Raw genomic sequence first — 12,704 nt, 5'->3', positions numbered from 1 at the left:
TGCTCTACATAATTCCAGTTTCAAATGACATAAAATCTGTCCAAGCAATAAACAGCTTTACACAGTGAAACCTTCCTCAAACATTCTCCTAAGTACAGAATAAAGGAACTATTTTGTAACCATGTGTACTGAGCTTGACAATATATAATAAACCACAAAGATTTCATACGCAAAGGTAACACAAACTCAATATAAATATCCAGAGGCCAAAACTTGCTGAGCATAAGTCCCATACAGAGCCTATCACACAATGCTTTCACATTATTTAAATTTATATGCTCACCACTGGGTAATTCCTGCTGGAAATTCATGGAGCTGTATATGCAGAATCTCTGCCTTAGTTTGTTTGATCTGTTCTGCTTGATGAGAGAATGAACACTCTAATCTGAAGTTGAGTTTTGAATAACTTTTTCTGAATAAAGGTAAAATAACTTCAAAAAATGAAACCATCATCTTCCAAAGAGAAAAGGTCTCAAGATCAAGGCTGTTTGTTTGGGCGTTTTGAAGCAAAGAAGAATTCCACATGTAAAGGGGCTGAGAATGGAGGAAGAATCAATTTAGAAATCTGATTTTTCAGAAGGAACTATCTAAAATATACAGAATATCTGAATAACACACATACACACATCACTTGCCAGAACTGTCCCCTGAAAAGGACCTCATGTTGGGAGCCTCCTTCTTCAACCTGCAATTTGCATCAAAGCAGAGAACAGAAGCCCAGCTGAAAGTCATGCACAACATAAGGGAAAGGGAGGACACGGATTCACGTTTAGTAAATGAACTAAGACAATCTCTGTAATGCCTGTTACATTTCATTTGTGTACTCCAAGCAAAATCTGTTAAAAATAAATTATATATGTTGAAACTGGAAGTGTTCCTAGCATAATGGTATAAGGTACCCAGGGCTAAATTGAAATGATCATTCTAAAACTACAAAAATCTCAGGAACATAAATTATAATTTCACGGTATGCCTTGAAACGGTAGTTCTGCAATAAAATTAAAATATATATTCTCAGTGTTTGTCTGGCAAATGCAAATACATGAAACAAACATGGTTAGTAAATGAACCAACAATTTGCTGCATTTGGAGAAATCTGTTTTTACACTGAATACTTCAACTGGCAAAAGCCTCAAAATTTTATCTTTCTAAAGGAATTACCATTGGTATAATTCACATGATGGTTCCAAAATGATCAGTGATTGTAACAATAGAGATTCCCTGTTCTAAAAAAACAAACTAACAAAAAACCTTAAGCAACAGGAAATGCTCTTGCTACATTAATTTTCTTTGTTGTATGTACACAGTCTTCAAACAAGGGCAAACAGAAACCAAGTACCCTTGCTGAAGGATCAAATAGAGGTAAAATCAGAGGTTTGAATTACAAAACAAACAAAAACCAACCTTAAGTTAAGAAGACATATTGCCCAGGTGGTTTTTGCTTGCTTCTTACCTATCTTGTTTGCAAGTGTAAGTGGACAGACCAAGGGCTTAAAAAAAAAACCCTCAAAATGGGGCTGCTAGTGTTTCAGCAACTCACCAGCTACCAAAAGAGCTTACTGAGCGCTGGAATCAACAATTCTATGTTTTAAACGTAAACAAACATTCTTGATTTACTAATTTTTAGAGTAACAACACAAATTTTGCATTCTCCTTGCAATGGAAAACTTGCCGGGAAGTTCATTCTTTTTCTCATTTTCAAAAATGTGTCATGTAGCACCAGCTTTTCTCTGAAGTTACACTTAGTTTTTGACCATACTGGCCACACCACACCATCTTCAATTCTTTTCTAAAAAAACATTAATTTATTTGAAAGATGCCCATTTACTGTTATCGTTATTTCCTGAGTTCTGCACTAACCAAGTACAGATACTATGATACAGACGTGATAGGACTCTACACTATTTGATCACATAGCTCTGTATACCCATGGAGAAAAAAAGGGGTCTGAATTAGCATACTTGTTTGATCCTTTCCCTGAAAGGTCTTAAGAACATTATGTTTAAAACTCTACTGAATTTTACCTATTGAAGCACTCTTTGCCAGCTGCTACAGTGCAGAGTGAAGAGACCAGGAAGCTGCCAAATTAGAGACCAACATTCAGGGTCCCAGCTCTTGTACTGACCACACGCAGAGGTTTGGCTATTAAGTTTCCACCTTTTTCACCTCTACAGAATAAGGTGATTTGCCTTATTATGAATACTGAAGGCAGTGTCAGAGCCTCTGATCATGCAGTAAAGTAAGAAAAGTGAATAAATAGGTTCTTTTTTTAAAAATATTTTTTAGAGCAGTTTTAGGTTCACAGCAAAATTGAGAAGTTACAGAGATTTCCCATATACCCCTTGCCCCATACCTGTATAGCTTCCCCCATTATCATCTCCCACCAATGTGGTACATTTGTTGCAGTTGATGAATCTATTTTGACACATCATAATCACCCAAAGTCTATGTTTACTATAGGGTTCACTCTTGGTGCTATACGTTCTATAGGGTTGGGAAGTGTATAATGACACATATCCATCATTATAGTATCATACAGAGTATTTTCAGTTCCCTAAAAAACCTCTGTGCTCTGCCTAGTCACGCCCTTCCCCAACCCCAACCTCTCACAACCACGGATCCTTTTACTGTCTCCACAGTTTTGCCTTTTGCAGATGTCATATTGTTGGAATTATAAAATACATATAGCCTTCTCAGATTGGCTTCTTTCCCTTAGTAATATGCACTTAAGATTCCTCCATGTCTTTTCATGCCTTGATAGCTCATTTCTTTTTAGTGCTGAATAATATTTCATTGTCTGTATGTACCACAGTTTATCTGTTCACCTACTAAAGGACATCTTGGTTGCTTCCAAGTTTTGGCAATTATGAATAAAGCTGCTATAAAAGTCCATGTATAGATTTTTGTGTGGACATGTTTTCAACTCCTTTGGGTAAATATCAAGGCACGTGATTCCTGGACTGTCTGGTAAGAGTAATGTTTAGTTTTGTAAAAAAATACCAAACGGTTTTCCAAAGGGGCTGTACCATTTTGCATTCCCAACAGCAATGAATGAGAGTTCCTGTTATTCCACATCCTCAACAGCATTTGGTGTTATCAGTGTTCTGGATTTTGGCCACTCCAAATAAGTATGTATGGTATCTCATTGTTTTAATTTGTATTTCCCTGATGACATATGAGGTGAAGCATTACTCATATGCTTATTTGCTATCTGTATATCTTGTTTGGTGAGGTGTCTGTTAAGGTCCTTCACCCATTTTTCAATCAAGTTGTTTGTTTTCTTCTTGTTGAGTTTTAAGAGTTGTTTTTTTTTTCTACTTTGGATAACAGTCCTTTAGCAGATGTGTCTTTTGCAGTATTTTCTCCTAGTCTGTGGACTGTCTTCTCATTCTTTTGACAGAGCAGAAGTTTGCAGAGCAGAAGTTTTCCATTTTAATGAAGTCCAGTTTATCAATTATTTATTTCATGGATCATGCCTTTGGTGTTATATCTAAAAAGTCACCCCCATATGCAAGGTCATCTAGGTTTCCCCCTATGTTATCTTCTAGGAGTTTCATAGTTTGCATTTTATATTTAGGTATACGATCCATTTTGGGTAAATTTTTGTGAAGGGTGTAAGGTCTGTGTCTAGATTCCTTTATTTACATGTGGATATCCAGTTGTTATAGCACCATTTGTTGAATAGAGTATCTTGGCTCCATTGTATTACCTTTGCTGCTTTATCAAAAATCAGTTAACCATATTTATGTGATTGTATCCTAAATAAGTTATTGATGTTAAGTCTTTTTTGAAAAGTTTCACTGATTTTCAGAAGTCTTTAATGTTCTAGGCTACTTAGAAATGTCAATGGGTAGTATAAATGGTGCCCTAATAACCTGGAAGAGTTTATACACACAGGCAGACCATTTAATTCAATGTACACTATACCTGCCAACTCAAATTTGGAAGAATTGAGAAAGTACAACTTTCTGTTTTCATTCAATAAATCTTTCTATGGGTTTCTAGTGTTTGAATTGAATGCCAGCCTGCTTAATAATTAACTTGATAATTTAAATTTTTCTGTGATTTGAAGAGAAGAGAGGACATTGAGGACAACTCTGCCATAGACCTACATCTCCACCACCCTTACCCCATCACTCTCTATTCCCTCACCCTAGCCTATTTTTCTGCATAGCACTTATTGCCATCTGGCATTATTTTGTATATTTATTTACTGTTTGGTAATTGTCTGCTTCACCCAGTAGAATAAAATCTCCAAGAGGGTAGGGATATTGTCTTGTTCACTCCTATATTCCCAGTATGCAGAAAAATACCTAGCACATTGTGGGTGCTTAATAAATATTTTTTGACGGAATAATGCTATTTGATTAGTTTAAAGGGATTATCATACGGAATGTCACAACTACTAGTAAAAATAACATTAAATGTGCCATAACGTATATCTATATAAACTTTACCGCAGGAAAAGGAGAAAAAAGTCAAAAAGAGACAAGAAAGAAGATTTGAAAGACCCTCTAGACCCTTGCTACTCGAGTCTAGGGACCAACCACATTAGCATCACATGGGAGGTTGTTAGAAATGGAGAATCTTAGGTGCCACCCAAAATCTATAGAATCAGGATTAATAGTCTAATAAGATGCCAGGAAATTCATATGCACATTAAAGGTTGAGAAGCACTACCCTGGGGACCTATATAGGAAATTTATATTTAGGGAAGGCACCGAAACATGTCATTTCTCAACTGGTATAGGCTTCCAGTAACCATAGCTGAGTGGAAGGTGATTCCTGATGATTCTCTTTCAGAGCCCTCCAGTGTGATTAAATCAGGTTTACCTTCAGCACCTGTCTTACAACAAGGCCTAGAATGATATTGGAAGACTGTCTTACCCCTTCCAGAAAGACTCCCTTGCTGCTTAATGATGCTTGAAATTCCTTTAACGGAGGAGAAGAATCTTTCATTTCCCAAACAGAAATAAAAATCCTAAAGGGAAAATGCCTGGAAAAGGTAAAATATAGACAAAAACTTAAGCATACTAAGGTGAAATCCAAAATCAAGAATGAAAGACTGATATTAGTATCTGTAAGTTTTGCTAGAAAAGGAGTCAAGACAGGAGAAAGGTATTCAATGTTTGTATCTTGTTCACTACAGAGATAACAAGACAGAAACAAGGGAAGGGAATGTAGGAACCAGAAAACAGAATTTAAGGCATGAGAATTTTTGTAGAGCAAACACTATCTACTTTGAATTGAAAAAGAAATATTGCTTACATAAATTTATGAATATTTTTTAAATTCTAACTTTATATTGAAGTACTTTACTCCCAGTTTACATAACCCAAGTTTTATCTAATAATCCAAAATAAACTTACAGCACAGTGAACTACAATCTTAGCATGACTGGTTCAGTCTGTAGGCAGCACATGCAACATATGGAAGGGGTAGTCCCAGGAGGCCATATTGAAAAGGAGTACCCTAGTGGGTGTGCCATTTGGAAAAATTAGGACAATGAAGGAGCCCTTTTTCTTGGAATTCAACCTGCTATCAGCTGATAGTCATCTGAAGAGGCACTTTTCTATAAATTACTATAATTTAAAAACCAAATACTTTGAAACTCCTCTTGCCAGATCAAATCAAACTGACTCTCAGTTGGTGGAAGGCCCAGATGTGAGTTTCGTAACACACATCAATTACTATCTAATCCATCACTTGCACTGGCTGAATGTGCTCAGTGCCATTCCCAGAACTAGTGTCATGGAAACAACAGCATCTAGGTAGGAGTGGAATTTAAAAAATCTCCAGTCAGTGTCTGCAAAGCATTAGTGGAGCATGTGTAAGCACATGCTCAGTTTGGCCTTTTAATTTCAAACAATACCATCTCTTAAGCTATTTAAAGCTCAAGTTGTAAGCAGTAAGAGATGGTGTTACATAAAGAAAATATCGAGAAAAGTCCCTCACTAGGGCCATATCTCTTGTACCTGTGGCCGCCAGCTTCCCTGCACATTTGGCACCACTGGGGCTCCCACGATCCAAGCAGTCATACCACCTCTGTGCCCTGTCCTCACTGGGGGCAGACCCAAGAGCTCCAAGGCAGCCTCAGGACCAGACTCCTGTGGGTAGACCACATGCAGAGGTGGGAATAAAACCAAAACTGAACCCCAGGAACAGCGGGACTAAGGAAAAAGATCGAAACTCTTTCCATCAGCTGTCCAAGCTGCAGATTAAATCCCCACGATCACCTAGGTAGACCCTGCCTCTACAGATTATCTGAGTAGACAATGAGTGTCCACCACAAATGAAAACCGTCTAGCTCGGGCAGCTGTGGACTTTGGGGGCAGCACACGCAGGAATTGGGCCACATCAGAGTCTCAGGGGTCCCCACAGGGCCCACAGCAGGTCCAGAGACCAGCCCAGAGGCAGAGGAGGGCCTCCTGGGGAGGTGGAGGTGGGCTGTGGCTCACGGTGTGTGCAAGGACACTTACAGATGAGACCCCAGGGAAACATAATTATTACTATTAATTGTATTATGTTTTGATTCATTCTGTTATTGGTTCTAGCAATTTGTGTTTTTTTTTTTGTTTTAGTATTTTTTTCTTTTTAGTCTTTTGGGATTTTCATGTTTTATAACATTTTTTATTTTTCTAAACTTTTAAAAAACTTATTTATTTTATTTATTTATTTTTGGCTGTGTTGGGTCTTCATTGCTGCACTGGGCTTTCTCTATTTGCAGAGCGCAGGGGGCTACTCTTCAATGAGGTGCAAGAGTTTCTCACTGCAGTGGCTTCTCTTGTTGCAGAGCACAGGCTCTAGGCGCTTGGGCTTCAGTAGCTGTGGCTCGCGGAGAACAGGCTCAGTAGTTGTGGCACACGGGCTTAGTTGCTCCGCAGCATGTGAGATCTTCCTGGACCAGGGCTCAAACCTGTGTCCCCTGCACTGGCAGGCAGATTCTTAACCACTGCACCACCAGGGAAGCCCAATTTTTATTTTTTTCATATATTACTATTTTTACTTTGCTTTCCTGTTGTTCTGTGCTCTTTTCCCTTATTTGTTTTTCTTCTTTTTCTTTAATATATATTTTATTTTTTTATATTTCCATTTCTACCTTGCTTTTCTGTTGTCCTGTGTTTTTGCCCTTTTTATTTTATATTATTTTATTTTATTATTTTTAATCATTTTTATTGGTTTGTTTTTTCCTTGCTTTATTCTTCAGTTGGCACACTGCTTTGGTTAAGCTTTTAAGTTTTGTGTTTTTGTTAGTTTGGATCCTAATTGTTTGATTTTGTTTTTCAGCTCTACTATTTGTCTGGCTATTCTCTTGTTTTTTGTTTTATTTGGTTCTGTTTCTGTTTCTTTTGCATGTGTATTTCCTTGTTTCTATTTTTGTTTGTTTGATTTTGTTTTTACCATTTCTATGGGGTTTTGTCTTTTTCTTTTCTTTAATATATTTTCTATTTCATTTTTTATATTTCTATTTCTACATTGCATTCCTGTTGTTCTGTCTTCTTTCCCCTTCCTCTTTTTCTATTTTTTATCATTTTTGTTGGTTTGTTTTGTTTCTTTGCTCATTCTTCAGTTGACACTCTGCTTTGGTTTTGTTTTTTGGTTTTGTGTTTTTGTCAGTTTTCTTTTTAATTGTTTGATTTCGTTCTTGGGTTCTTTTGTTTCCCTGGTTGTTCTCTTGATTTTTGTTTTATTTGGTTCTGTTTTTGTTTCTTTTGTGTTTGTTTCCTTGTTTCTGTTTTTGTTTGTTTGATTTTACTTTTTACCATTTGCCTGGAGTTTTGTTAGTCTTCTTTTCTTTTTTAAATCCCCTTTATTGCCAGGATGAATGACTTGCGGGGTCTTGGTTCCTTGACTGGAAGTCAGGCCTCAGGCTCTGGGGTGGGAGCACCGAGTCCAGGATGCTGGACCACAAGAGAATTCCCGGCCCCAGGTAAGATTAATCACTGAGAGTTCTCACGGAGGCCTCTATCTGAATCTGAGACCTGGCTCCACCCAACTGCCAGCAGCTCCCAGTGCTGGACACCTCACACCAAACAATAAACAAGAAAGAAACATAAATCCATCCATCAGCACACAGACTACCTAAAGTTATACTATGCTCACAGACACCCCAAAACACACCAACTGACACTGCCAGGCTCATCAGAGGGAAAAGACTCAGCTCCACCCACCAGAATGCGGGCACCAGTCCCTCCCATCAGGAACCCTACGCAAGCCACTGGACCAACCTCACCACCAGGGGCAGAGAACAGAAACAAGAGGAACTAAAACACTGCAGCCTAGGGAAAGGAGACCTCAATACTGTAAATGAGATAAAATGAGAACACAGAGAAATATCTTGCAGGCAAAGGAGCAAGATAAAAACCCGTAAGACCAAATAAATGAAGAGGAAAAAGGCAAACTACCTGAGAAAGAATTCAGAGTAATGATAGTACAGATAATCCAAAATCTCAGAAATAGCGAAAATAAAAGAAATATTTAACAAGGGCCTAGAAGAACTAAAGAGCAAACAAACAGTAATGAACAACACAATAACTGAAATTAAAAACACTCTAGAAGGAATCAATAGCAGAAGAACTGAGGCACAAGAATGGATAAGTGAGCTAGAAGATAAAATGGTGGAATTAACTGTCACAAAGCAGAATAAAGAAAAAAGAATTAAAAGAATGGAGGACAGGGACTTCCCTCGTGGTACAGTGGTTAAGAATCCACCCGCCAATGCGGGGGATGTGGGTACGATCCCTGGTCTGGGAGGATCACACATGCCACAGAGCAACGAAGCCCATGCACCACAAGTACTGGGCCTGCGCTTTACAGCCCACAAGCCACAACTACTGAGCTCACACACTGCAACTACTGAAGGCCACTTGCCTAGAGCCCGTGCTCTGACACAAGAGAAGCCATCACAATGAGAAGCCCAAGCAGCACAATGAAGAGTAGCCCCCACTCGCCACAACTAGAGAAAGCCTGCGTGCAGCAACGAAGACCCAATGCAGCCAAAAATAAAGTTAATAATAAATTTATTAAAAAAAAAAAAAGAATGGAGGACAGTCTCAGAGACCACTGGGACAACATTAAGCACACCAACACTCGAATCATAGGTGTCCCAGAAGAAGAAGAAAAAAAGAAAGGGTCTAAAAAAATATTTGAAGAGATTATAGTCGAAGACTTCCCTAAATTGGGAAAGGAAATAGTCAATGAAGTCCAGGAAGTGCAGAGAGTCCCAAACAGGACAAACCCAAGGAGAAACATGCCGAAAAACATATTAATCAAACTAACAAAAATTAAACACAAAGAAAAAGTATTAAAAGCAGCAAGGGAAAAGCAACAAATAACATACAAGGGAATCCCCATAAGGTTAACAGCTGATCTTTCAACAGAAACTCTACAGGCCAGAAGAGAGTAGCAAGATATATTTAAAGTGATGAAAGGCAAAAACCTACAACCAAGATTACTCTACCCAGCAAGGATCTCATTCAGATTCAACAGAGAAATCAAAAGCTTTACAGACAAGCAAAAGCTAAAACAATTCAGCACCACCAAACCAGCTTTACAACAAATGCTAAAGAAACTTCTCTAGACAGAAAACACAAGAGAAGGAAAAGACGTACAAAAACAAACCCAAAACAATTAAGAAAATGGTAATAGGATTATACATATCAATAATTACCTGAAATGTAAATGAATTAAATGCTCCAACCAAAAGACACAGACTGGCTGAATGGATAAAAAAAGAAGACCCGTATACATGCTGTCTACAAGAGACCCACTTCAGACCCAGGGAAACACACACAGGCTGACAGTGAGGGGATAGAAAAAGATGTTCCATGCAAATGAAAGTCAAAATAAATCTGGAGTAGCAATTCTTATATCAGACAAAATAGACTTTAAAATAAAGACTATTACAAGAGGCAAGGAAGGACACTACATAATGATCAAGGGATCAATCCAAGAAGAACATGTAACAATTGTAAATATCTACGCATCCAACATGGGAGCACCTCAATACATAAGGCAAATGCTAACAGCTATAAAAGGGGAAATTGACAATAACACAGTAATAGTAGAGGACTTTAACACCCCACTTTCACCAATGGACAGATCACCCAAAATGCAAATAAATAAGAAAACACAAGCTTTAAATGATACATTAGACCAGATGGACTTAATTGATATTTATAGAACATTTCATCCAAAAACAACAGAATACACTTTATTTTCAAGTACACATGGAACATTCTCCAGGACAGATCACATCTTGGGTCACAAATCAAGCCCTGGTAAATTTAAGAAAACTGAAATCTTTTCCAACCACAATGCTATAAGACTAGGTATCAAATTACAGGAAAAACACTGTAAAAAATACAAACACATGGAGGCTAAACAATACACTACTAAACAGCCAAGATATTACTGAAGAAACCAAAGAGGAAATAAAAAATACCTAGAAACAAATGACAATGAAAATATAACACACCAAAACCTACGGAATGCAGCAAAGGCAATTCTAAGAGGGAAGTTTATAGCAATACAATCCTACCTCAAGAAACAAGAAAAGTCTCAAATGAACAACCTAACCTTACACCTAAAGCAATTAGAGAAAGAATAAAAAACAAAGAACAAAGTTAGCAGAAGAAATCATAAAGATCAAAGCAGAAATAAATGAAATAGAAATGAAGGAAACAATAGCAAAGATCCAAAAAAAAAAAGCTGGTTCTTTGAGAAGATAAACAAAACTGATAAACCATCAGCCAGACTCATCAGGAAAAAAAGGGAGAAGACTCAAATCAACAGAATTAGAAATGAAAAAGGAGAAGCAACAACTGACACTGCAGAAATACTAAGGATCATGAAAGACTACTACCAGCAACTCTATGCCAATAAAATGGACAACCTGGAAGAAATGGACAAATTCTTAGAAAAGCACAACCTTCCAAGACTGAACCAGGAAGAAACAGAAAATATAAACAGACCAATCACAAGCACTGAAATTGAAACTCTGATTAAAAATCTTCCAACAAACAAAAGCCCAGGACCAGAGGGCTTCACAGGCGAATTCTATCAAACATTCAGAGAAGAGTTAACACAGATCCTTCTAAAACTCTTCCAAAATATACCAGAGGGAGGAACACTCCCAAACTCATTCTACGAGGCCACCATCACCATGATACCAAAACCAGACAAAGATGTCACAAAAAAAGAAAATTAAAGGCCAATATCACAGATAAACATAGATTCAAAAATCCTCAACAAACTACTAGCAAACAAAATCCAACAGCACATTAAAAGGATCACACACCATGATCAAATGGGGTTTATCCCAGGAATGCAAGGATTCTTCAATAGATGCAAATCAATCAATGTGATACATGATATTAACCAAATTGAAGGATAAAAACAATATGATCATCTCAATAGATTCAAAAAAAGCTTTTGACAAAATTCAACACCCACTTATGGTAAAAACTCTCCATAAAGTGGGCATAGAGGGAACCTACCTTATCATAATGAAAGTCATATATGACAAACCCACAGCCAATATCATTCTCAATGGTGAAAAACTGAAACCATTTCCTCTATGATCAGTAATAAGAAGGCTGTCTACTCTCACCACTATTATTCAACATAGTTTTGGAAGTTTTAGCCATGGCAATCAGAGAAGAAAAGGAAATAAAAGGAATCCAAACTGGAAAAGAAGAAGTAAAACTGTCACTGTTTGCAGATGACATGATACTATACATAGAAAATCCTAAAGATGCCACCAGAGAACTACTAGAGCTAATCAATGAATTTGGTAAAGTAGCAGGATAGAAAATTAATTCACAGAAATCCCTTGCATTCCTATACACTAACAATGAAAAATCAGAAAGAGAAATTAAGGAAGCATTCCCATTCACCACTGCAACAGAAAGAATAAAATATCTAGGAATAAGCCTACCTAAGGAGGCAAAAGACCTGCACACAGAAAACTATAAAAAACACTGATGAAAGAAATCAAAGACGATACAAACAGATGGAGAGATATACCATGTTCTTGGATTGTAAGAATCAACGTTGTGAAAATAACTATACTACCCAAAGCAATCTACACATTCAATGCAATCCCTATCAAATTACCAATAGCATTTTTCACAGAACTAGAAAAAGAAATTTTACAATTTGTATGGAATCACACAAAACCCCGAACAGCCAAAGCAATCTTGAGAAAGAAATGGAGCTGGAGGAATCAGGCTCCCTGACTTCAGACTATACTACAAAGTTACAGTAATTAAGACAATATGGTACTGGCACAAAAACAGAAATATAGATCAATGGAACAGGACAGAAAGTCCAGAGATAAACCTATGCACATGTGGTCACCTTATCTTTGACAAAGGAAGCAAAAATATACAGTGGAGAAAACACAGCCTCTTCAATAAGTAGAGCTTGGAAAACTGGACAACTACATGTAAAAGAATGCAATTAGAACCCTCCCTAACACCATACATAAAAATAAACTCAAAATGGATTAAAGACCTAAATGCAAGGTCAGACACTATAAAACTCTTAGAGGAAAACATAGGCAGAACACTCTTTGACATAAATCACAGCAAGACCCTTTTTGACCCACCTCCTAGAGTAATGGAAATAAAAACAAAAATAAACAAATTGGACCTAAAGAAACTTAAAAGCTTTTGCACAGGAAAGGAAACTATAGACAAGAT

This window comes from Grampus griseus, assembly GCF_964374135.1.
Source record: "Grampus griseus genome assembly, chromosome: 7".
NCBI classification, from domain to species: domain Eukaryota; kingdom Metazoa; phylum Chordata; class Mammalia; order Artiodactyla; family Delphinidae; genus Grampus; species Grampus griseus.
The sequence above is the reverse complement of the archived record's forward strand: the minus strand, read 5'-3'. Positions refer to the sequence as shown.